The sequence below is a fragment of the Perca fluviatilis genome, chromosome 12 (genome assembly GCF_010015445.1).
Source record: "Perca fluviatilis chromosome 12, GENO_Pfluv_1.0, whole genome shotgun sequence".
Taxonomy (NCBI): Eukaryota; Metazoa; Chordata; class Actinopteri; order Perciformes; family Percidae; genus Perca; species Perca fluviatilis.
In genome coordinates this window covers 15,715,391-15,741,682 of record NC_053123.1, presented here as the reverse complement: position 1 = coordinate 15,741,682, position 26,292 = coordinate 15,715,391, and the positions used below count along the sequence as shown (strand labels likewise).

The following is a 26,292-nucleotide window of genomic DNA, read 5'->3' as shown; positions in this document are numbered from 1 at the left end:
TAAAAATCTCTATTACTAGACAATTATAGTGTACAGTCTAAGGGCAATCATGAAATACAATTCCCCAAAGCCCTTAAGAGTATTTAAAGTTTTTTAAGAAGTATTGAATTATGAGGATTTTTGGGGACAATAATTGTAAACTTCTTAATTAGGCAAACTAAGTCCACATTCTACATTTACATTTTTTGGGAAGTATTGATGTTAACAAACATCAAGTGCAAGGCCCTTTTTCTTCACACCTCTAATAGTCGTTAGAGCACCTCCCCCAGCTGATGAAGGAAAATCAATTACTTCACTGTGTTCCTGTCACATTGCTGTGGCTGGAATTGACATGACGAACAAGTGCTTCCTCTGTGCATCGTCCATCTATCTACACTGCCAGAAGTTCACATCACATGAAAAATCTACTTGCAAGGAGACATTTCAACGAATATTTTAACACTCAAACTAACTTCCCTAACACAATGTCTAATACATAAAGCTTAAATTAATTCACAACCACTTAAGTTAACTAAACTTAAGTTTGTCATCACTTTGTCCAATGATGTTTGGTGAATAAATAGAGTGGGACTTCCATTTAGTCTCTTGCCAACAACATACAGCTGATCTTTTCATTGGTTGTTGGAACCAAGGTTCAAAATCACCAAGCAGACTAATTGGAAATGCATGAAATAAGAAATTATCTGAAGGATTAAGTTGAAACTGAGAAACATGTATAGCCTTTTTCTTCATTCCCAATGGCCATAAATGCACCAGTGTAGAGTGTACCACAGTTAACAAATATTCAACAGTAGGCTATGGAAACCCCCCAGGAAGGTTGAGCCTATTTTAAAATAACATATTTTTCATTCTACAATGGGAAATAAATCTGGATAAAGTAATACAGAGCAAAGCTCAGAGGTTGTGGTCAGTTGACAGGGAGTTCTGGCTTCTCTCAGGCAAGAGTATGAACCAGAGCCGCTTGGTTCAATCTAATCTCTGACAAGAAACAACAAGCCTTTGGGACACCCCCGCGGTCCACCTCTACGCCGCACAACATCATAAGCAGCACAACGCAGGGAGTTAGATCTACTGTAGCTGTCAGGGGAGAAATATGTTTCCATTTTACAACTTCAGTGGCAGAGAAGACCATACAAACGCTCCTCTATTTCCCTCACTATTGCTTACTCGTTTGAATCTCTCTCCTCGCTCTTCTGCTCACAGTTATGTCAGTTTTCCATCAGCACACACACTCAAAAGGAGTTCCCTGGTGACTGCGTCCCATTACTATCCGGAGACTGCTGCACAACAGAGCTGCACTGCCAATGTCCCCAGTGATACCACTCAAATTCCTACATTGCCAAGTCAAGCAGTGTGCAGGTCAAATGGGATTTGGAAGCCAGCACAGTTTTAAACCAACCCTACCACTTCTGTTTTAAAAAACTTCAAGATATAAAGGAGATATTATAATAATAATAATAATAATAATAATAATAATAATAATAATAATAATAATGTATACTTTATTAATCCCGCAAGGGGAAATTACAATATTTTCACTCTGTTGTTATTACACACATTACACACAGGCCTGGATTACACACACATGCTCAGTACCTATACATGGACTCATGGATAGATGTCAGAGTGAGGGAGCTGCCCATGGAAAGGCATCCCGAGAAGTTGGGTGTTCGGTGCCTTGCTCAAGAGCACCTTGGCAGTGCCCAGGAGGTGAACTGGCACCTCTCCAGCTACCAGTCCACCACCATACTTTGGTCGACAAGTTATTTCAGTGGCCAGGTTCAACACTGGTCCCAGGCCTAACAAAGACATGGATTCAATTAGAAATCTTTTCTATTCGATGATGCAAATTATGGGTATCAAACACCCTAACAATTGTAATTAAAAAGTCACCATACCAGTTCACTTTCATTTCATGAAAGTTTGAAAAATTTCATTGGCCAATAAGTAACACGATATTACATTACATAAATGACAAGTATTCTCATTACATAGTTTGCCCACCAGAGAGCAAATGTTTATTTTTCAACTGTTAAAAAGGTCACATTCAGAACATAATATGCTCTTTAGAAAAACAAATTTAATTAAAGCTTGTGTAAAATATATATATATATTTTTTTTTAAACGTGCATCTTATTGATTTTTTTGTAAACTCTTAAATATCAAAATTGCATCATCGTCAAAAATCCAAAAGTAGGCAGGCTATAGTTGAAAATTTAATATGAAAATATTAAGGTCAACCGATATTGGCCTATCACAGACATATCGGTATCAGCGTATACATTTTCCGATATGGAAACTTCTTTTATAGAACATATAATTCATAAGTCGATGCTTAGGGTGATTTAGACATGGTGTTATTACGTAATTCTGACATTTAATTTATACAAGGTCACAGTGGTATTACTTAATACCATTCATATTGATATTACCAGGACAAAGCTTGGTTACACACAGTGGATTGTACTATAAAATGGTTGTAAGGAGTGTTTAAAAAAAAAGATACAGTAGATTATTCACATGGTTCCAGCTATCGCTACAGTCTGTCTGCACTGTGTTTATTCAAATAAGTTACTATGATTCCACAAGGATCTCAGGCATGATTGTGCTAATCACCTGACACACCTGATTTCCCAATTCATTTCACCATTCATCTTGAGCAAATGTAGCGACAGCTTGCAATCTGTTTGTTTTGAGTTGTCAAAAAGGAACCAAAGGCATGTATCAACATGAAATAAATGCTACTGCAAGATGTCACCAGCTGCACATGATATGATGAATTACAATCATATGTTAATCAGCTGGAGTTGCAGTAATGGGTTGTTTACACGGCGTTCCATCACAAACCTTCTTGAAATGTTTTTCATATACAGATATGGATTCTTGAACAGACAGGAGTACACTACAGTTTGCAATACTAATGAACAGATTTAAGGGTTTTGTTTTTGTTCATTTTTTATTGTCTGTTCCAGCAGCATAGGAACAACTAAAAATGCATTTATGAAATCAAATGTGTCTTCAATGAAAGATTAACTGAGTTTGTTCATGCGTTTATAATTACTTTGTTTAAATCTGCCCGCCTGTTTTTGTTGTTGTTACACAACTATGTAAAACTGCCTCCAAGACTGCCTGACAATATTGGAAACCCAATAATGTTTTCATCCTTCATCACTCAATGCAAAAGTGTGTGTGTGTGTGTGTGTGTGGTTGGCCACAGAGCAAACAGCAGTACGTCCAGCAACAAGGTCAATACTAGCGCAAGTACCTTTTTATTTCCCCAGCCACCCTCCTGCAGTTTGTCCAGCAAACTTACTAATGACTGGAATAGCCTCACTGCTTCACTTTTGTTTTCCTCATCCATCAATGGGTGAATGAGGAGGATTTAGCAGGTATATACAGTAATGAATTGACCCTGATATTAGAAAACGTACATGATTTGTAGCCTATTATCTAGATAAAAGGGATTTCGATGAGAAAATCAATATTTAGGTTTAAAGAGTTAGAGAAACTGGGACTGGGATTTCCCTATTCCAGGCCTGGTATTGCTCATATCATTTACAGGATTAATGGATCTCACTTCTTTCACCAAAAAGCTATACATTTATTTAAAATAAATAAAAAAATAAATTTTGCTACATAGCTGTAGATTAATTTGATAATATTGGAAAAACCGGACACCTGTTCGCATTTTATCTGACAAAATCTATAAATTAATTCTACTGTACTGACTGTGGAGTCAGTTTGGACAACATAATGTAGTAAACACTAAGAGTAACATGATATAATCATACCACAATGACATAATTCGAGTAAAATACAATACTATTATATTGAATTTTTGCCTAAACCAAAGGCAAATGTCCAACAGCTTGAACAAAAATAGCAATATCCATCCAGTCCCAGTAAGCACTTAAGTGGGTGGATTCAGAGTTCTCCAAAAAAAGAAACAACACACCACCTAACACTTTTGGTAGTGCTGCTATCTGAGCTGCATCTTGTCTGACTGATACAGCATAAAGTGTGAAGTATAATGGTAAAGATGCATGAAGTTTTCAAGTCTTTGCTGACTTTAGGACTTTGAGGACTTCAACAGTGCTACTCAATGAAAATAGACATTCTCATAGGGTTTTATTAAATAAGTGAAATTGCAAATAAGTTAATATTTCAGGAAATTAGAAACAACAATATAATAAAGTATTTTTTACAGCATATGAAATATGTAGAGGGAGGCTACTATGTAAATAAATGAGAATGAAGAGTAAATAGAAACATCACAAGCACAGACACACTTATAAACTATGCTACAACTAAATTGCTTCCACACTCCATGGGCTCAATATGCGATTTAAAAGAGCCTGGCGGTGGCAATATTCCTCTGATATGGTGTTTAGTTTTAATAGGAACCCTCAGCTCAAATATGAGCTGACAAACACAGCAAGACAAACACAGTCTCTCTCCGGCAATGAAATATACACTATCAAATAGACCTGTACCTTTTTGAATCCGCTGTGTGGGTGAAACTAAAGCGCAGAACAAACAGCATTCTGATATGGCTTTGAGGGTGATAAGAGCGTCTGACAGGGTGGAGAGAGCAGGCTTTGGGCTCGGTGCGAAAACACAACCTGTGATTGACATGATTCCCTGGCCTTAGAGAAGTTTACCTTTTAATAAGAGCTCAGAGAGGCCCTCTCAACAACCTGGTCCAGGCTCTCACCGACAGCAGGCGACGGCTTGGGAGGTGCATGTGCATGTATTTATGTGTGTGTGGGGATTGTTTGTGTACATGCATGTGTGTGTGTGTATCGACGCACACGTGTGTCTGTGCCCACTTGTAGCAGATTTCAATCAAGGATTTCAGCCATGCCCAAATATCCCTTCTCTTTTGGGCCAAGTTGTTTGAAGAAAATGAGTGGATTCAGGATCAAGAGCCTTTCTGGAGGAATTTAAGTCTGTTTGAGGATTATGACTTCTTCATCCTGTACAAAGCCTGCAGAGAGAGCTATATAGTAGCCCTTGGAGGGCAGGCTTACCAATGCATTCCAGACGGTGATATCGAAGTGATAAAACCTAGGAAAGACATCATAGTTTTGGGCACAGATCTTCAAAATAAATAGGGGAGTTGAAAACTTTCCAGTTTAACTCTAGAAGAGTAATTCTTTTAGTGTAAGAATATGCATGATCAAAACAATATTATCATAATATTATTGGTGGATTATATAGATTTGCAATCACAAGAGGATACATAAGGTGACAAGTGAAAAGTCTTTTCACCTAAACTCACATACTGCCCGTTAAAATGTGGCCCTTAAACATAATTGCAAGCCAGCTTGCTTTGTAAAATTCTGCAAACATTTCTTGGTTTCTTGTTTCTGCCAGGGATTGTTTCCCTGAATCCAACAAACTGCTGCAAAAGCCACACCACCTTCCATCTGACTTATAATTATAATTAGCAAACTAACACACACCCCTTGCCAGCTCTGATCAATATCTTCAGGTTTCAATCAGACTTTCGGCAGCACTGACAACATGCCTAATCTGTTTCTAAGAGATGTCACCACTAGGGTTGGGTAACAAAATGCGGTGCCAAACGGTAGTAACGAGACCGAATAAGAACGTAAATTTCGGTGCCTCATTTCGGAGCCTGACTTATTTCTTTTTTTCAGAAGCATCACCGCACGGGACGCTACGTTACCGTTAGCTAGTCGCTGGATTAAACACGTCTTAACGGTTTAAGCTTATGTTAAGCGGTGTGACTGTATTTCCCTGTAGAGGAGTCCAACACCAGGACGTAACAGTCTAAACTGTAGCTGGTTGTCGGAAACACAACGCAGATGGTGCGTTTATTTTAAACTCGCCAGCCTTGTGGTGCCTTCAAAGTGATTGTAAAATATCCTTTTCCAATCGGTGCTTGTTTTTGGCGTTTACCAGCAATTTACTGGTGAAATAAGTAATTGTTATAAGTTATTGTTATTACGTTATTAATCAATCATTTAATTTTGACCATATGGCCTTAGCAATAAACAAGCCGTTCTTTAATGTCGCCAACTGTCGTTTTGTGCTCCTTTTTTAAAATATTTTATATTATATACATTACAAATATATTATATACATTTCGGTTCAGGCACTGGTTGAGGCACCGGCACCGTTTTAAAAGTATCGTTTTAGCACTGGTATCAGAAAAAACCCAAACGATACCCAACCCTAGTCACCACTGACCTGGCCTTCATCGAAACTACAATCGCCACTCTACAGAAGCTTCATTAGTTATACAGCTGATGAGTGAACTAAGTCAGCAGCACAGCCAGCTAGGTGTGGATCATCTCTGAAGGGAGCTCTGATCAAATCTGTCATTATTTACCCTGTTTACAGCGTAACCTGAAAGCAAAACAAGAAATCAATAGAAAATGGGGATAAATTACTGTAAATGTCAATATTTAAGACAGCTGAGATAAAGGGCTCTCAGCCTGTAATAGATTCTTTCCATTTACCTTAAGCCTATCGAGCAGAGGGTTAGTCAATTGCTGATAGGACCATTAGTAAGTTGTTGATAAAACAATTTAGTATTATTATAACACTAAATATAACAAATGAAGATTGTTCAACGGATAAAATCAACATCCAGCAATTACAATGCTTATTCTTTTCCAGTGTATTCTTTGTCTTGCCCTTTCCTTTTCAAATACATTTTAGTATAATTACTGTATCCTACCATCAGAAATATTTAAGCATATATGGTGTATGATATACAACAAAATCCACCAAGTAATGTACGTAAGTGGGTCTGTAAGCCTACTGCAAGAAACAATCAGCCTTCAGACACTAAGTTACTTTCCTTGGCATAGCAGACTGGACCCTTTTCTTAACTAGTTAGAAAACTGCTAGAGTCATAGTCATAGATATCACCAAGAACTTTATTATACCCATTAAAGTATTATAAGGGCCAAAGGGTTGTTATGTAACGTGTACACAACTTTTAATTCAACACTTTTAAAAAGATGCAGACTCACTGATCTCCCAGCAGTACGAGTCTCATGAGAGCTGGCTTTGTTGAGAAGGTTACGGGACTTTGTTTGACCCCAGAGCAGTGTGATTCTTGGAACTGCGGCTTTGCTGTACTTCACACTTATATCTTTTGTTCTCGATCAAGTGCACACACCCCCGTACAAAATGCAGCCAAACAGACTGAGAGAGGTGATCATTCCAGGCAAAGGAAGCCATGAACGAGCAGGAGAGAGGAAGTAGCATCTCCTACAGACAGTCGCTGCAGGGGATGAACTAACTATAGCCACATCAATGACTAACTCTCACAGCAAGGACACCTCCCATCACTTTGAAAAAAAATAAATTAAACAACAAAGGGGGACACTGACATTCACTGCCTTTCAGTTTATTGCACCAAATAACGGCTTGTCTTACGTCCAGCACAGAATTATTGTTGAATTCAGCTGCCAGTAAGACAACAGTGAAATAAAAAAGCATTTTAACAACAAAGTTTCCTTCCCAGCAGGAATGATGATTGTTATATGGATTCGTAGATGAAGCAGAAAAAGTCCCCTCATCTATTGGCCTAATATGGTCATTCCAACACAGGAGGAGACCCATCTTTGTACTTCTTCATGAATTACATACACAATCAATAATGGAAAAAAATATACACTGCGAAAGGCCTTAGTCGCGCTGCCTACAAGCGGCATTGATAAATGATTTTGTGCCAGTTATGACAGCAAGGTGCATACAGTGAAGAGAGTAGAAGGCCTTTTTAATAGTGCAAGCAGAGAATTAAATCAAACCCAGGAGGGCCTCCTCTGGAAAGGAGAGATGCTGCATCTCTCTGCTCTAAATCACAGCTCTACTTAAGCCCAGCCCTCTCTTTCCCCATATTTCTACATTATCAGAGGAAACCTGTCACTGCTGTCTATGGGAAAGTTTACAAATCATGATTTATCAGAGAGAGGATCTCTAAACACCTGTGTGAGAAAATAAGCATCCCATGCATTATTATTTATAGGCCAACATTTGTTTTTGCCTTCCTTTGAGTCAAGAAAGTATCTCAAACATTGTACATATATTTTACAATGTATTTAGTTTGATGAATGCCTTAAAATGTTAAAACATATTGAAAACATGCTGATGTACAATATTATTGCCATTTTCACTATGGCCTCTGTGTACCTGTAATTTTCATGTGCAAACTATGTGTTCCTTTCAAGTCCTAAGTGTAAAACCATGTAGCTTTTTATTACCCAGGAAGGGAAAAATAAAAAAAGGCTTAAAAAAAAGGAGTGAAAAGTTTCCAAAAGGTCAAAAATTAATCAAACTCATTACCTGTGGAAGAGAGGGATCCTGGTTGCTGCTAACTCGTTTAGCAGATTTTTAACCTCTATTTTCTTTTCAAAGGGGTGGAGATTCCCAAAGGAGCAGACGTCCATGGCTTCTCATTTACATTTGGATAAGTGAATCATAATGCTCCTCCTAGGCCTGCCGGGGACACAAACATTATAGTTTTTAAAAACAAAAACGGCTTACAGCTAACTCATAAACAGTATATGTAGACAAACATTATTATATGACATAGTACTCCGTTAATTACTGCATTACTTATTTTTAAACCTGAGACTTTATGCATTGAGAACCCTAAACCACAACCCAGTTTCAAGCAACTTTGCGCAATACAAAAAGGCAAAGCCACACCAGATGGGGAGAAAAAAAATCCTACTTACTGGCCACCAAGGCCAGTTGCTACAACTTTATCCAGGAAATACTGCAGAAGAAAGCCACAGAGTGATCACCGTATGAGGGAAAGAAGTGAACCCAGGGTGATGGGCACTCAGTCCACTGTCTGGTCTCTGCTGCTAGTGCAGAACTTTCTCTAGGCAGGAGCCTTATCGAGGAAACGCACTGGTGGCAGACAGAGGCAGATGGTTGGATACATAAGCCTGAATAGGCAAAGAGCTTTTTATGTATAGGAAATATATTAGGAAATCATTACTGCAAATATCAACAACAACAACTTAGCTGTCAAAGGGGAACAGTGTGTAAATATATTCTGCTGAGTGGAGACTGACATCATCAAATAATAAAGCCAAGAATATAATTAATATTACGTCTGTAAGTAACCGGTGAAAATATGTGATTCAACAAAAACAGTAATGAAACATAATATAGAAAGGTATTCACTGTACATATGCATTACACATTAACAATATGTAACATGTTAATATAATTTGCAGGAACATACTCAATATTAATGGATTTTTATTATTAATTTTGTTCCCTTAATATTTCAGTTTGATACTTTACATTTCTATACAGTACTTATCTGAAATAGGAAGTTGAAATTAATCTATTCTAAAATCAGGATCAGTGTAAAATGTTTTCTCACAGGGAAAAAGATATGAGACAGCATTTAGAGTACTTCCTCACACAAATAGCTGAGCCTAATTTGAGCTGATTTGGGTTGTTAGGTTTATGGACTAAACATGCTGAATGTTTGACGGCAAAATTTTGACTGGCCACAGAAACGTAAAGACAACATTCAGTTGGTAAAAGTCCCCATATGGTAATACTGTGAATTGGTCTTTAACATCTAATTAAACCAAATGAACCTCTAACTCCACCCCCCTCCTAATTAGGAAATATGTTGTTTTTATAAATTTAATGTTTTTATTTAACAATGATCCAAAATAAGTTATAACAGTAAACTGCATTTTAACATTTCAGGCCTAGACATAAAAAATAATTTACATTAATACTAGTAGTATTAAAAAATTTAACTTGAGTCATATTTTCCCCACAAGAAAAAAATAAAAATCATAAAAAACAAGAAAACCATTTATGCTCTAAGGGAAGTCCAGGCTGTAAATGTGCACAATATTCCACATTATATACATGTCATTTCAGAGAGCATTCCAAGTGACGCAGTGTCAAATCTGTGTGACAGATTTAGGTGAACGCTGGTGAAGGGAGCCCTGCGTGGGGAGAGCGGCTTAGGGCTGACTCAAGCAGCCAGTACAAGATCTCCAACAGGCAGAAAGGAGCCCTGCTTACTGCAGAGCCGCTGCCTGTCCAGGCCACCAACACTGACAGCCAAGCAATAACCTGACACCATTGCCATCTTCTGACTACAGTCACATATGACTCTTTGTGTCAGCTTTATACTCATGAACGTCATACTTAGTTAGAAGGCATTGCATTTGCTAAGAGATTGACAAGAAAACAAAGAAGAGGCAACATTTTAGAATGTTACAACAGCCATGGTCAGGTGTACTCTGCAAATAAAAAAACAACAACATATGAACATATCTAATAATCTGCAAACTGATTTGAACTATAAACGTCATGGTATACAGAGCTTAAACTGAGAAATGAGCAACTGAATGAAACAGTATTTGGGGGTTTCATACGTGGAGCTAATATTTTTCTTCATTTCTAATGTTATGTCGCCCTCTTTTGGTGGCTGCTGCAGAAAGAAAGCAGGTGACCGCAATTCCTACAATTAACACCTTAACCTAGATCAGAACTTAAAAATAGGAAGATCCTGTATTTTCATTGAAAACAAATGTGTTTTTGTTACTCTGAGTGTTTTTATATACCATTGTAAGTGTATGCAGTGATAAGTGTATGCAGTGAACACTGAATTTAAATAGTTTGCTATCTAAAATCACTGGGATAGGCATTTAAATTTAAGAAGTGATGAAATGTCATAGTTTTATTTAGTTTGATCACATTTGAAAGGTCAAAGGTGACCGATTATAGCCTATAGCATTTTCAGGTTTATACTTGTATTTTGTGTTTGTAATAGAAAATGTTTACATGCTTTAATGTTCAAAAAACACTTTACTTTTCTCATACTGCCCATGGCTGCTGCTCCTGTATTCACCCTCTGTCTGAGATGCTCTGTAACGCCTGTCTATTTAAGCCCCCCTCCTGACAAAGCCCAGTCTGCTCTAATTAGCCAGTGTGTTTCCGCATTTCTGAGTTTCCTAGAATCTCCGCTCCGCTGTTGTTTCACTAGTTGCAGCTGGAGCTACTGCAACAGAGTATAGCAGGACTTTGTACTGTGAAAAATCACCAATAAAGGCTTCTCAACCGATTACTACACAACCGGACATGTCCCAGCAGTAATGTCACCCGAAATTGGGGAGAAATAAGCAACATTGGTCACCAAGATTACAGCTATCTGGCATTAGCATGCAGCTACTTAATAGTTAGCAGTAGGCTAACGTTAGATTGTAATGGAATGGAGCAGCACTTTCTACAGTCAAAAATAGAGATAAAGAGCTAAAGGCTAAGATAAAGGCTTCGGAACAAAATACTACCAAAACGAACATGTTTCAGCAGTAATGCAACCCAATATAAATAACAGCATTGACAGCCAAGATTACATGTTTACTTGGCGTCAGCACGCAGCAGTGGACACTACTAGAAAATAGCCGCACTTAGAGCTGAACGATTAACCGCATTTGCAATAATATAACGATATGTTAAAACGCAATTTCCTAATCGCAAAGCCTGTGATTTGGTCACGTGACTCGCGAGAGCAATTCAGTCTGCACTCCGCAGAGAATGCACCAACTTGGCACGCTAACGCTATGCCGTACCTTGAGCAGATTTCTGTCATTCAAACAACTCTGAGTTGTAGTTTAAATCTTTTACAACCATTTTAATAAAATGAAGGGTTTTCTCAGGCTCAAGTCCATACATGCAGTTAATGGATACAGGCACGCAGAACTGAAGGCTCGGTTAGCAGTGATTAGCGGTTAGCTCCAGTTAGCTATCTCCGTTATAAAGATATGGAGTGGAGGAGACTGCCGCGGAGAGGGGTAACAACCAGACTCTGAAAAATAACGTTCGGGGAGCTTTCACAGCAGCGTGGCTGCGTTGTTTCAACGGTTTTATTAGTACAGTTAATCCCACGGCAAGACCAGCAGCAGCATGCTACTACTAACTAACTATCGTTACGATAGCCTCTCTGAGTAAGTAGTGTTGACGAACTGACAGAAGAGCCGATTAATTAACCTATTAAGATAAGTGAATGTTGCTACATGGTAGGTAGGTTGTCACGAGGAGACCGCGCACCAGGCTACTGAACGAGACCAGGGTGGGAAATTAGCACCCGCCACCAGCCAATGGCGGGTACTTTTTCAAAGTGGCGGGTGACTTTGCCTTGTATACCAGCCACAGTGGCGGGTGGATTGTCAAACATTCCTTGTAACGGATTGGACAGCTTTTGTCAAAGAATGCTGTTGCTAAGTAACAATGCACAATGCTTAGGAGTCGCGTTATGTTACTGTTGCACCATTTCTCGAGTACTTCCATAATAAACATTCAAATACCAAAATTTTTTTTTTTTATCTTTTTTTTAAAAAAAAACCGGCTGTACAGCCGCGTTTCCAGCCAACTCCAGCCTTTTTAAAAACAGCTGATTGTTGAGCATCTCTCCCTCTCTCTCTCTCTCTCTCTCTCTCTACGGAGAAACAGCTGATCAACGACCTAATAGCATAAGTGTAACAGAGCTGTGTGACATTATAATCAAATATATAAATGAAAATAGGTTGAGTATAACTAATATTTACATATAGGCCTACTGTATATTCAGATCAGTCTCAGGTTGAAACTTGTAGTTCTGAAAGTTAAGCTGCACAACTTAATGTAATGTTTGTGTATGTTTAATGTATGCCTTAGTTTGAGGTTGATATCATTTGAAAAAAAATGAACTGCACTTAAATGCACTTAATAGGTTTAGTTTTTTGAGAGATGATACTGTAAGCAATGTAGGCAATACAAATGTTGCTTTTTTCCCTAGTTTGGGTTGTTTAAAAACGCAAAAAACAATTATCCGATTAATCGATCGATAAAGTGCTAGATTAATCGATTACAAAAAGAATCGATAGCTGCAGCCCTAGCGGTAGCTATACAAACTGTTGAGGGCGAAGTAAAGAAAAAGAGAAGGTACTTTTAGAACAAGTGGCGCATTGACAAAACAAACAGCGAAAGACCGTGCAAAACATTTCAGACCGTCCTGACAACCTGTATTAAACTTCAGTGTACGCTGTAACGATTTTTCAGTCGCTGAAAGCTGCTGCTGTTTTAATCCTGTCGGCTCTCTGCTGTTCAGTTCCCCCTGCGACGCACGCACACACACGCACACGCACACACACACACACACACACACACACACACACACACACACACACACACACACGGTGGATGTAGGAAAACCGGAGAGGAGACGTACAGGATGACCTAAATTGAGGACATCTACGCTCGTTATTGTAAGTGAAATGATAAACAAGTTAAAGTACTTTATCAAACCGTATGAATGTGTGTCCCAGGCCAGGTTAGGAAATAAACTAACAATGCAAAGATCAACATGCCACTGACAGAAATGTTCAAATTTATCTATTCAATAAATTATAATTTTTTGTCTTAAACCCACCAGCCATTTTCATATTATACCAACATTTGCAGCATCGTGAGCCTTTTGGAAAGGTTACTAGCACAACTCAGCCCAGAGTAATTTTATTCTCTCCAAAATAAGTTTCCTTTTTATTTTTAAAGAACTATACAAAAAAAGCAACTTTCACTGTCTCTTGCAACTTCATTGCAACAAAAATACAAAAGGCATCGCAACTTTTATCGCAATTCTTTACAAAAGCTCCCGCAAAATCCTGGAGGGACTGTTTAATGCTATGTTACTGAGAGATGAGTCAATATTTTTTCTGTTCATTAAACATGTAAACCTACAATTACTGTAGATTATGATTGACCAAACACAATTTAACCATGGTCTTGCAGGCTTTTTTTCACACCACTTTTTATTTGCCTATATTAATAAAATATGCATAAATAATAAAAAAAAATAATGTATTGAAGCAATTCAAAATATGCTATTGCACTTTTTATAAATTTGAATTCTGGAAAAAGTGGCTGGTAAAAGATATAAGTGGCTGGTAAAATTGGGCATCCACCAGCGACTGTGGCTGAAAAAAAGTTAATATCCCACCCTGAACGAGACCGTAAGGACCGTAACCGAGGGTACTGCATGAGTCTATATTTAAACGGGTGTCTAGGTTCTCGGCAAGTTTGAGTTATCAACCGATCCCAGAAGCCTTTATTTCTCGTGCATCTTAGATGATTGTGTACATAGAAATTCATAGGCTACATTATTGATGGACATCACATACAAATACACGTCATGTTATCTTGGTAGTTTTGTTAAGTTAAATGTTTGTTACATGGCAGGTAGGCTGTCACGAGGAGACCGCGCACCAGGCTACTGAACCAGACCGTAACCATGCCTAATGCATGAGTCTATGTAATCAAATGGGTGTTTAGGTTCTCGGCAAGTTTGAATTATCAACCAATCCCAGAAGCCTTTATGTCTCGTGCATTTTAGAATTGTGTTCATGGAAATTCATAGGCTACATTACCAAGGGGAAAGTATTATATCACATACAAATACACGTAATTTTATCTTGGTAGTTATGTTAAGTTAAATGTTACAAGTGAATGTTGCTACATGGTAGTTAGACTGTCACGAGGAGACCGCGCACCAGGCTACCAAATGTAACCATGGCCAGTGCGTGAGTCTAGTGTTGGTCAGTATGATTGTGTAAATAGTATGTCAAGACCGAATGTAACTGCAGCCGCTCAAGTCTAATGTAATCAAGCGGTGTCTTGGTTCCTGGGGGGGAAGTAAATGTGCAATCACCAACACCCCTGCCGCCACCGCTGAGGGCACAGGAACCGGTGATGGAATCTATTAACTCGATAGGCCAACCAACGACCGTCCGGTTGAACCGACTCGCATAAAAGAATCGGTTGTCCCATCACTATGAGTAAGTACAACGTTGAGCTGTCACACACTCTGCACGCAACTTCATGAGGGAGAGGGGCTGGAGGCAGCTCATCTGTGTGCGCTGTAAAAAAAAAAATACACCGTTGTGTTTTATATATATATATATATATATATATATATTTTTTTTTTTACTTATTTAACTGTCTAGTAAAGTTCAAATACAGTGTTTAAAAAGTGCAATCCACATGTTTACATATGATTATTACAGTAAATAATTAAATAATCTAAATGTAGCTCAGCGCAAATTCTTTCAGGAAGACCTAACAAGTAATCAGTCCCTCCTAAAGCGAATCAGCACTGGAGGCGTTCACCTTCTTATAAACCAAGCAGGAACGGCCAAGGATCCCACAGGCCAATCACGCGTCACATCACTGTTTTAAAAAGCTGCTTCTCTCCCTGTGCTATCAGCTGTCATTTCAGGCAGACGTCGTCCCTCCTCCTCCCCTTCCACCTCCCGTCCTAGTGGTTCTCCAGCTGTCGCTGCAGTGCCTCCTAGGTCTGGTTTTCCGGCCTTCTCCGCCACCACCGGTGTCTGGATTCCATCGGGGGGTTACATCTTGGTTCCCTACCCCTACATTGAATTTATTAATATATTAAATATATTAATAACGATGGAGTTCAATCTCCAATACACTGTACACTACATGCTGTTGTACATTAAAACCTTTTGCATATCTGCAAACAAAACTCTCCTGATTGAAATACTACTACGTGTGGTAAAGCCACATAATTTTTTTTATATTTCTGCAATCTGCACTTTAGTTTGTGTGATTTGTTTCTGACTTTCATATGAATGTTTACACCAGGCTTGGTCAGTGCCCAATATATTACTGTGATTGAAGTAGTTAAATAAAAGATATAAATTCATGCATCACCTAATTCCATCATCACATACAGGCCTGGCCTCCAGGAAACAGTTTGTTTAATCTTGTGTTGTTCATACTATACAATGATTTATTGCTTGTCTTTGTTGAATAATACAGAAGACAAAGAGCTTAAAAAAAAATTGCATATTAAATCGCAATCGCAATACTGGTGAAAAAAAACAAAATCGCAATTAGATAATTTTCCAAAATTGTTCAGCCCTACTTTCTACAGTCAAAAATCGCAGATAAAGGCTTTTAAACCAAATAGCTACTACATAACCGGAAATGTGTCAGGAGTAATAATGTGATCTTTTACTGCCGTTAGCATGTAACTACATGCAACAATGTTAACGCAAAAAAAAACAACACTCCAGTAGTCCCTGCCTGAAGCAGATGACCATTCATAGAAGGCGGCCTTACCTAAAACTTAGCCAAGAGTAGAAAAAAACTGTTGAAACCTGGAGCGTTCAGAACAGTTGGAAATCTGAACGTTTTAGCTCACAGGGATTTCTCTGAAATATGTTTACCTCATTTGTTGTTTTGGCCACATTTAACATTAAATCCGACATAACATTATGGATATGACAGAAAATATGGAAAAGCATAAGATCACCTTTAAAAGGTATGAGGTCACTGAGAGCTGGATGCTGGTTAGTTCATTCTCAAATCTGGGAGCTCCCTGACATCTAGTGGACAAAATCTAGACTGTTTTTGGAGACCACAGGCCAGCTGCACTGCAAGTGCAAATGTGTGCGTTTGTATGTGTCATCCTTGTGTGTCTGAGTTGCGTGTCCCCCCCCCACCCCCAAATAATGCCCGATAACAACCTAAACCAACTTAACTAAGACCACCATAACCTAGTCCCTGAAACAGTACCATTGAGTTGAACAAATCTCAACAGAGTCGACAATGCTGTACATAAGTAGTATTTACAGCAGATATTTATCTGATATGGATTACATGTATATTGTGCAGATGTTGTTATTATTCTTTTCACATCTTTAACTGACATAATCCTTTACGAAGACAAACTAATTTAGGACAGTTTTCCAATCAGTCTGGCAATATTCTCAGTCAACAATGTTGAACACAGCACTAATGCTAAGTCCAGTAGACCTAGAACTGAAAGCATGCCAGAATCAATACTCAGACCCAGTTTTATTGGGCCAAATTCAAGACTGGAATTTTGAAAGTAATTGAGGCCAAGAAGTTGCTAAATAGAGGTTAGTTTACAGTATGGGCCAATACTTATTAATTACTGAGACATCCAGGTTATAGGCTTTATAAATGTTATTTCACAGCCTTCTGAAAATGACCTAAGAACAGGGAGCAGAGCTGTTGGCTGAAAAGCAAATACAAATTTATTTTTTAAAAGCTCAAAGGCACACTATCAAGGCAGCAGGTAAAGGTCTTGGATATAGCACACAGTATAGGTCGACCGATATGGGTTTTCTCAGGCCGATGCCGATGCCGATCTTTTGAAATCAGGGTCGGCCGATGGCCGATGTATGCTGCCGATTATTTTTGGCCGATATTTGCTTGTTTTTAACCTCGATTTGAAAGATAAAATTTAACACTAATAAGTACTTAAGATACACAAAATTTCTCAACAAAAACATTTATTGAACACTTGAACACCAATCTGCACTTGTATACTTACATTAAACATGTATAATGTAAAAACATATATTGTATAAAAACAAATAAAAAGTAAGTTGTAATAAAAAACTTTTCAATTAAAAGATAAAGTTTAGTGCACTTAGCAGCATTTATCAAACAGCTGAGAACAATAAAATAAATTGACCATTTTAACAATAGTAGTGCTGACACACAGTAGCAACCAGCAGCATTTCTTTGTGTTGGTGTTGGCTGGGTGAAGTGCTGCCATAAGGGGGTGGTTTTCTTTTCAGCCATCAGACTTAATGACTAAAAAAGGGGGAAAATACAAGGTTAGTATCTTCTTCAAGTGATTTTATAGATAGGTATAGATATAAAATCTAACATTTGTTTTATAAATCAGCTAATAATTCAGTGCATTGTAAGTGATACAAGTAGTAAATTGTTGTTGAACGACAAAAACAACCACCATGGCAAAAGGGTATTTTACAACTTTGAATGCACCGCGACGCACCGTCTGTGTTGTTCTTCAGACAAGTAGCTAAACAACGGCAGCAGCACACTGCTTAACATACTGCTGTTGGATCCTATACAGTGAAATAAATCACACTTTACACCGTTTAGCTGTCAGCATTTTAATCGTGTTTAATCCATCTGCTAGCTAACGGTAGGCTAACGTTAGCTGCTGACGAGTGTAATGTTAACTAGCGTCACATGCTGCGATGTTTCTGTTATTCTAACATTCGTTTTCGGAGCATCAGAGAGCAACGCAGGCATATCAGTGGCGCCGAAATGAGGTACAGAAATCTGCGTTGCTATTCGGTCCGGTAGATACGGGTCGTTAAGGCACAGGTGCCATATTAGCAGCGGGTCTACACTGTACCAACCCTAGCAACGACGCTAGCAAAGCAAAGCCAGTCCTTCACTAGCCTATGGTGCGGTGGTCTCTTTTAACTACAACTTCTTTCTCTGCATTGAGTTGACAACCCTCTCAAATATAGACACACAAACAGAACAAATAATAAAAGTCTCAGATCCACTGTCTGTGATTGCAAAATTCTAGCTTAATTATTGTGACATGACAGCATGACACGACAGCTATCAATATCCAAAGTAGCCGAACGTCATGTCGCCTGTTCATGTTTTTTCTCGAAGTTGGCAGTAACATGTCATACGTTTTTCATTAAATATATACGACTTATAAGAATTTAATCCTTACCGTTTTCTCCGAGGAACAGCTCCTTCCTTAGGCACTGGATGAGGTCTGCTCACTCTGCTGGTAATTGACTCTAGGGGCAGCGTGCGTCGAACACGTGTTCCACAATAACATCAACAACACCAGGCTGCCCGCAGATGCGCCTGCCTATTAATCGGCTTGATATTGGCCGATGCCGATTATGTAAAAAAAAGCCAAAAAATCGGCCGATTAATCGGCCTACCGATTAATCGGTCGACCTCTAGCACACAGCAGTAGTAAGAGTCTTGTAGGCAGTGTAATTAAGTGTCATTTACCTAACCAGTTCAATATTTACTCAATAAGGAAAAACTGATGAATTGTTAATGTTGTCTGCAAATTACTTACATTGCAAAGAATGCAGGGGCTACTGCCACTTGAAAGTGGCAAACAAATGTGTCAATTATTTAGTTTTTTTTCTATTTTAATACAATACTCACATTCCCTTATGTTCAAGGAAAGACAGGCTGTAAATAAATCCCTTACTAGCTTGACTCCAGTTTAAGAGACGGGGTAACAAAATCCACAGGCCTTTAGTGCTAAACTGCATTTTTAAGTTCAGCTGAAGGAAATATGAGGCTTCAGCTGTCTTTAGGGTCTCGCTGATATACTTTATTTTATGTGATCAAATAAGTACATCTGCTGAAAACAGGGATGAACAAGTATTAGCCACCACAACTTGAGAGATGGCACCCTTACTAGAGCTAATCCGATGCAAGATGCCAGTTTGTGGTTGATGGGATTAGACAACAAGTTTGGTCGCCCATGCACAGAGACAATAAACAAGAGAGACACAAGTCAGACAGGTCACAGCAGACAACACATGAGACACACATACTAACACATATTCCAAAAGAACATTGGTAAAGCTTAGAAGCATGCATAGTCACTTTTTGAGTCTCTGTGTCACCCTGGACAGCACCCTTTCCTGTGCACCTCACATAAACAACATCACCCAGACTATTTTCTTCCACTTCCACAATATCTTTAGACTCTGCCCATGCCAATCTCAATCCAGCACTGAAGTCTTGGTCCACGCCTTCGTTACATCCCATATTGACTACCGTAATGCTGTTCTCCTTGGCCTTCCCACCAAATTGCTTACCAGGCTTCAAATCATTGAACTCTGCTGCCCAGATCATTACCCGCACAAAGTCTTCCGACCACACCACCCCCGTTCTCATCCAGCTACACTGGCTGCCTGTTCAATACCTGATTAATTACAAAAACCTTTTGCTTACTTTCAAAGCCCTCCACAACTTAGCCCCAGCCTACATCTCTGATCTCCTCCAGGATTACACTCCCTCCCGCTCTCTGCGCTCCTCCTCTGCTGGTCTCCTAACCATCCCACGCCTCTGCACCATGGGTGCGAGGGCTTTCAGCTGCCCTGCTCCCAGGCTCTGGAACTCCCTGCCCCCACACATCCGTCAGTCTGATACCATAACATCATGGCAAGGCAATTTTATTTATATAGCGCATTTCAGCAACAGGGCAATTCAAAGTGCTTTACAAAAAACTTTAAACATTAAAAAGAACAGAGTTGAGCACCCAGATAGCTCAGTTGGTGCCCATGTATAGAGGATTACTCCTCGATGCAGCAGGCCTGGGTTTGACTCCGACCTGCGGCCCTTTGCTGCATGTCATTCCCCCCTCTCTCTCCCCTTTCACGTCTTCAGCTGTCCTGTCTAAAATTAAAGGCCTAAAATGCCCCCAAAAAATTATCTTTTAAAAGAACAGAGTTGCGGCGGAACTGGAGCTTGTTCCAGATATGTGGAGCATAGAAACTGAACGCTGCTTCCCTGTTTAGTTGTGACTCTGTGGACAGAAAGCAGACCTGTCCCAGACAACTTGAGAGGTCTGGGTGGTTCGTAGTGCAGTAGCAGATCAGAAATATATTTTGGCCCTAAACCGTTTAGTGATTTATAAACCAGCAGAAGTATTTTGAAATCAACTCTTTGAGGTACAGGAAGCCAGTGTAAAGACTTCAGAACTGGAGTGATGTGATCCACTTTCTTGGTCTTAGTGAGAACTCGGGCAGCAGCGTTCTGAATTAGCTGCAGCTGTCTGATTGATTTTTTTTAGGGAGACCTGTAAGGACTAGGGGTGGGTGATATGGACAAAAAATAATATCTCGATATTTTTGCCGATTTTGCCGATAACGATAATTAGACGATATCCTTTAAAAATGTGTTTTTAAAAGTCTGAGTTACTTAATCACCGATTATAATAATGGGCACAATGTTGAATGAAAACAGTTCTTATTCATTTTCTTTAAAATGTAAGTATTCAAGTAAAAACAATTCAAAGACAAAATACTACTATACTAATACTAATTGAACTAGTGTAGGAACATTGAACTCTGAGTAAACATTCAGTTGTACACCTCTGCTGTAATGTAAATTGTGCAGCATACAAGCAAGATTAAATCATAATAATAAAGGGCTCTGTTCTGTAACATATTGCACACAACCATGTCCTTATTGGAAGCGGTCCTGGAGCTGGGATAGGGCAGTGTCAGGCCAGGTTCTGATAGTCCTTCTACTTGGCTGTTCCTTCTGACCGGGATTTATGCTGGGATCAGGAGTAGTTGGATGTGACCTGACTGGCCCAGGTGAGGTAGAGGCGCAGTTCTGTATGCTTTCTTGATGTTAGAGTATACATGGTCTAGTGTGTTCTTCCCTCTAGTAGCACAATCTACATGCTGGAAAAAAGCTGGGGAGTACTAGGGTTGGGTACCGAAACTCGGTGCCAATAGGGAACCGGTGCCGACGTAAACAGTAGTAACGAGACCGAATAAGAACGAAAGTTTCGGTGCCTCATTTCGGTGCTTGACTTTACACTACACCTGACAGCATGTAACGTTAGCCTACCTTTAGCTAGCAGCTGGATTAAACACCGGTAAAATGCTGACAGCTAACGTTAAACAGTGTAAAGTGTGACTGTATTTCACTGTGGAGGACTTCAACAGCGGGATGTAACAGTCTGCAATGCAGCGCAGCAGCTGCCGTTGTCGGAATTCATAGATATACAGTATGTTTTTATGGTCGGAATTAAACAACACAGACGGTGCGTTCACTTGCAGCTGCCGTTGTCGGAATTAAACAACACAGACGGTGCGTTCACTCGCAGCTGCCTTTGTCGGAATTAAACAACACAGACTGTGCATTCACTTAAAACAGGTAGCCTCGTGGTGCATTCACAGTATTTGTAAAATACCCTTTTCCCATCTGGGGTTCAACAGCAATTTACTGGTGAAATAAGTTATTGTTATTGTTATAGTTATTACATTATTATTAAATCTTTAATTTTGACCATGGCCTTAGCAATAAACAAGTCACTGACTGTTGTTTACTACCCTTATTTTTTTTCTTCTTCTTTTTTTTTTTAACTTTATTGAAAAGTACCGGTTCAGGCACCGGTTCAGGCACCGGCACCGTTTTAAAAGTATCGATTTAGCACCGGAATCGAAAAAAAACCAAACGATACCCAACCCTAGGGAGTACAGACTTTAAGGACGCCTTCTAAAAGTCCCCTGTATCCCCTCCAGTTCATCGCGCTGCAGTTTGTTCACTATTGGCGCTTTTCCATTACATGGTACCTTTTTTGGTTTTCCATTACGAAAAAAAGTACCTGGTACCTGCTAACAGATACTTTTTTTAGTACCACCTCAGTCGAGGTTCCAAGCGAGCTGAGGCGAGCCGAAAAGGTGACGTGAAAACCTGCAGGCTGCTGACTGGTCGGAAAGAATCGTCACTGATCACTGCATTGCTAGCGAGAGACATTTTTATATAGTTTAGCCAGCGGTGTTTTTTTGCTGCCGGAGGCTCCACGCAGAGCTTTCTCCGTAGCATACAAGTGGCCTGATGTTTATACTTGTGCGCTGGTGTGTGCATGTGTGATGTGTGTGTGTGGGGAGCTGGTGAGCGAGGGAGAAGTGAGAGAGTGACGGCGATTATCTCCGCAGCGAGTAGCGACTCTAGAGTCATATATATGTGAGAGAAACAAAGTGTCTCCCCTGTTCTTTCTGACCACGGTGGGAAATCTGGAGCAGTAAACGTTAACTATCTCTTTGATATCATGTTGTTTACGGAGACGGAGAACCAGGAAATGAGTCGGGGAAAAGCAACGCTACTAAGCCACGCCCACGGCAGTCGCTATGACGACCAGCCACGCTGAGGCGGTACTAAAATGACTAAAATCTGCAATGGAAAACGGACGCACAGCGTGTTGAGGCGAGTAGAGTCGAGCAGGTACCATGTAATGGAAAAACGCCATATGGTTAGCAGTGAGCCAAACTTGTGCTAACTTTAGCATTGGCGGCTATGTAGATGGCAGTGTGCTGTTTTCGTGGTAAATAAAATGGCCTGTATATTAGCGACAGGGCTCCAGGTCAGGTGAGACGTGCTGGACAACGATCCTGCGGTTAGTCCTCCGCCTCTGGTCTTGCCAGTTATTTTCTCATCCTGCCGGTAGCTAGCTCGGCGTGCTAGCGCCGACAACAACCCTCGCAGCGCCCGGTCTGGCTATGTCCTCCGGGATGTTATGAGCCGCCTGGAGCTAGTAGCCGCTGCACAATAGCGCGCCGCCATCTTTGTTGACACGAGTGAATTTGTAGCGTTCCAATCAAGGGGGTAAGCTTTGCTTCAGAACTCAAACCTCCTATGGCGCCATTTTGACGCTACAAAGAGATCACCTCCCGTTAACATTCCACTAACTAGCATACATTTTGGCGCCACTTTGACAGCGAAAAACTTTACATCTGAAGCGTTTAAAGACTCTATTTGTCCATTGTTTATTTCTAAAGAAACACGACAATGTATAAAAGGCTCCATTACCTTGTACCTCACGTTATGGCTCCGTAGCAGACGCTTTTATAAAAATAGGCTAACGATTGTGTCATAACCAAGTGACTTACTGTCGCACAGTAGAGGAATTACCGTATAGTACAGGAGAAGGTCGCAGGCAGTTTGGACTTACGTTAGCTGTTTAGGTTTAATTACTAATGTTAACTAGCATGTTAGTGATCAATAATTAGCCTGTGTCTATGTTATGTCCTTACATATACCTACGCTCTCCGTCTCTGTAAGATTGGGAATGATTGAGATTTCTCTTGGCACAGCTACCAGAAGACTTACAACTTTCAGACACGTTGCTCACGTCACATTTACGTTGTCTCTGTCAGTTGGAGGCTGCGCAGTAAAGCAAGTGATCACCAGAAAATTGCTTCTAATAGCCTTCACTGGTCTCCATCCAGAGCAACGGGCTCTGTTGGTCCATTTTATATATGTCAATGGTTCCAATGCGTGTTTTGAAGTGTTTTTTTAAGTAATTTAAATACTCGATAATGTCAATTTGCGCATCGTTAATACAACAATGACGATATTATCGTAAACGATATATATCGCCCACCCCTAGTAAGGACACCGTTACAATAGTCAAGTGAGTCTACTAAAGATGAAAGCATGGACAAGTTTTTCCAAATCCTGTTGAGGCATAAGTCCTTTAACCCTTGATATATTCTTAAGGTGGTAATAGGCTGACTTTGTTATTGTCTTAATGTGGCTGTTGAAATTCAGGTCTGAGTCCATGACTACACCAAGATTTCTGGCTTTGTCTGTTGTTTTCACCATTGCCGTTAGAAGCTGAGCGCTGACTTTCAATCGTTCCTCTTTTGCTTACTCTCTATAATTTATACCATGCATGGTGTTTCCTTTCCCACAACAGTACTGCTGCTTCAATCCCCCCGTGTCAAATATGTCTCTTGTGCCATCGTGTTTTGTCTACTGTTTGTCTTTGCCATGTCTCGCTGTTTTATCTGTATGAGCAGGCCTTCTATGTTGTGGACTCTGTCTCCAGAAAACCACCCCAAATCTTTTCATTACATGACGCTAATTAATTAGTCCATCAGATGTAGCATAGGTGATGGATCATCTTTCCATTGCATGGCTATCCATATGTTCACTGTGATAAGGGCTATTCTAATGAATTTGAGGTTGTTTTAGTGACTTTTCCGGGTTCGACATAAACAATGGCCCAATGGCCTGGGGCCAGTAAAACAGTATGTCGGGCAAGTTGACTGGCCAGTCGCTGGCCCGTTCGGGTCAGTGACATTGTTTGTAAATTGGTTAGGTGCAACTATTTCTAACGTTGTTAGAAATGGAGTTCGCTAACATCAACAAACGACTGCCGGCACCCACCACAAAGAGCCCACACATGCTTTGGACCTTCAGCAGAGGCTGCAGCAACTCAAACTCAGCCAGACCGGAGCTGCTGTCCGCTCTCCTCCTTCGCCAGGAACTAATATTAATGTACGTCGCAGGGCCTCAACCGGACTGCAGCTCCGGTCTGACTGGGGTCGAGTTGCAGCTCTGTAAAATCAGCTTTGCAAAATCAGCTTTCCCAGTGCTGCATTCAACTGTGTTGGCAATTTTACAATACTTACAATCATTTCCAAATTAACGCATAAAATAGCCCAGTGAACATGGCTGGGAAATAGTCAGGTTACTACAACATGAACATGAAGAGTAAACACACTTGTTACCAGATGGCTGTTGTTTGAATAAAATAATTTTACTTTAAATATCTGATATTTGAATGATCAGCACATTTCCTCTTTAGAACATTGTGGCAATTTAGCTATGTTGCATAATTTTAAAACAATAATTAATATGTACCAAAACCACATCACAAAAGGTATCAATGACTGCTCTTTTTGTGGGGCAGTGGGAAAAAAATTTCATGTTGGACCCTGCTTTTATTATGGTATTGCCCAGTATGGTTATTCTCTATAGTTCTGCAGGGATGGTTATGAATTTAGATAATGGGCAGGCCCAGAACACATGTATCAGTGTACCTAACGTTATACCAGTTTTACAACTGGGAGCACCTACTGAGGCTTTATTATGTGCAGACTGTCAGAGATATAACGTTAGTACATTCAATGAATGAGCTTGTATTGTGTCATTTTATGTCTATTGTTAAAAGAGAAATACGGACTACCAAGTGCTTCCCATTCCTCTTATTCAAAATTACACTCAAGGTCTTCTTCCTAGAAGGAAATCATGAAAAGTAACGTTACCCAATCACTTGATATCCAAATAGTTAACGTTACCGAACTATTTTCACATTAGATAATAATAGTTCATAAAAATATCTAGCTTAGCTTTAAGTTTTGCACAAAGGTGCTCTCAACAGGTAATGGGTAGGCCCTCAGTTTGGTGTCGACATCGACTTCGCCTTCACATAGGCTAACCACTAATTAGCATTTAAGCTAACTAACGTTACCTGTTAACGTTAGTGCTTATTGAGACTTTAGCATTTGGTCACAGGGTCGAACTTTCGAACTTTAAAAAACAAAGCAGGTCGTTTAAACCACTTACCGCTATTTTTTAAACACATCCCCAGGTTCCTCATGGATTCTTCTATTAAGGTTGTATCCAGGTGGGGAAAAATATTCCTGCTAATTGATTTTCACCGATAGACATCGATTCGACCCTGCCATTCAAATGTGATAACTGGAAGTGACATACAACCTTGCTATTCTTTTTTTTTTCTTTTTTTTTCTTTTTTTTTCTTTTTTTTTTAGTAAAGAACATAGGTACATCGCCAGTATGTACATATCATAGACTGTATATTAATATTAACAGTCTATGGTACATATACAAATAGTCAATACCAGAGGTGCATATACAGAGAAAAATACATGTAGAAAATAA

At 39.6% G+C, this 26,292-nt stretch overlaps 1 long non-coding RNA gene across 1 annotated transcript; it reads right to left on the bottom strand.

The window, feature by feature from the left end:
• Positions 1 to 1,724: 1,724 nt before the first annotated feature.
• LOC120570206 lies at positions 1,725 to 26,077 on the bottom strand. Its single transcript, XR_005641030.1, has 3 exons — positions 25,957 to 26,077; positions 8,326 to 8,478; positions 1,725 to 1,799 (listed from the first exon to the last, which is right to left on the bottom strand). It is a non-coding gene; the product is annotated as an uncharacterized LOC120570206 (long non-coding RNA).
• Between the last annotated feature and the right edge of the window lie 215 nt (positions 26,078 to 26,292).